Source organism: Arachis ipaensis, chromosome B08, assembly GCF_000816755.2.
Source record: "Arachis ipaensis cultivar K30076 chromosome B08, Araip1.1, whole genome shotgun sequence".
Classification (NCBI taxonomy): domain Eukaryota; kingdom Viridiplantae; phylum Streptophyta; class Magnoliopsida; order Fabales; family Fabaceae; genus Arachis; species Arachis ipaensis.
In genome coordinates, this window is record NC_029792.2 from 60372431 (window position 1) to 60374061 (window position 1631).

The window sequence follows — 1631 nt, forward strand, 5'->3', positions numbered from 1 at the left end:
TAAGTCCACTAGCCATATATGATCCTACCTTGACCCTAGCCCCATTACAACCTAAAGAAAAGACCTCATGATACATGTATGCATGCATTGAATAATTGTTGATTGTTAGAAGAAAAACAAATCTTGGAAAGCATGATTAGGGGAGAATTGAGAGAATCAACCCCAAACACCGAGCGACTAGAGTGCAAACACTTCCGGTGAGGGTTCGATGCTCAATTCCTTAATTCTCGGCTTTCATGAGCGTTCTTCTCGCAAGTCTACTTGAACTTCATTTTGATATTTGAATTGGTAGGATTCATGAATTGTTATATGATCTTGGCCCTACTTGTGCACGTATGACTTGGAGGATTGATTTATTTTTAACCAAGTAGGTAAAACCATTTCGCATTTAGTTGCATATAGTTTAGGTTGCATATAGTTCATTTACATGGAATAAATGTTGATACCCTTTGTTTCTCTCTTGGCTTAAGCATGAGGACATGCTTGGATTAAGTGTGGGGAGGTTGATAAACCCCATTTGTAGGGTTTTATCTTGTATTGATTTTTGGAGATTTTATCAACTTTTACCCACATTTATTCAATGAAATAGCATGGTTTTATAACTTCTCCTTTAATTGTGCTTAAGAGTGAAAACATGCTTTTTAGGACTTAAAATAGCTAAATTTAATTCACCTTAATTCTATTAGATGCCTTGATATGTTTGTTAAGTGATTTCAGATTTAGGAGGCAAAGATTGGATTAAGGGAATGAAGAAAAAGCATGTAAAGTTTGAGAACTCATGAAGAAATGATGGAACCAAAAAGCTGTCAAGCCTGACCTCTTCGCACTTAATTGACCATAACTTGAGCTACAAAGGTCCAAATGATGCGGTTCTAGTTGGGTTGGAAAGCTAACATTCGGGGCTTCGAAACGATATAAGATTTGCTATAGTTGCATCGCGCATAGGGGCGCGCACGCGCACGGTACGCGGACGCGCCGTTGGTGGCACATGACTCACTTAATGCAACACGTGGCCAGCGATTTTAGAAGCCTTGTGGGCCCAATCCAACTTATTTCTGATGCTATTTAAGCCAAGGATTGAAGAGGAATCGATATACTTTAATCATTAGTCATAGTTTAGTTTTAGAAGTAGTTAGAGTTAGAGAGAGAAACTCTCTCTTCTCTCTAGAATTAGGATTAGGAATTAGGGTTTGATTAGGATCTCATAGTTCTAGGTTTAATTCAAGTCTCCTTCTACTTCTACCTTCAATTGATGATTGCTACACTTTGGTTCTTCTCTCTATCCCTATTCTCTTGTTGTAATTTCTCTTATTTTGTTTCTAGGTTTTGTAATTGAGATACTCTTGTTCTCTTTATTTTCTTTCAATAATGCAATTTGAGGTAATTCATGATAATTGTGATTTCCTTGATTGTTGTTGTTAATTTTTTACATTCAATTGTAGTTAGAATTCATTCTTGTTGTGATTGACTATACTATTCTTTTGTGCCTTCCAAGTGTTTGATTAAATGCTTGGAAGAATGTTAGACTAGAATTTTATGTTCTTGGCTTGAGAAGGTAACTTAGGATTTATTGAGTCACTAGTGTCCAATTGATTGATAGTTAATAGCCATTAACTCTAGCCTTCATTAAT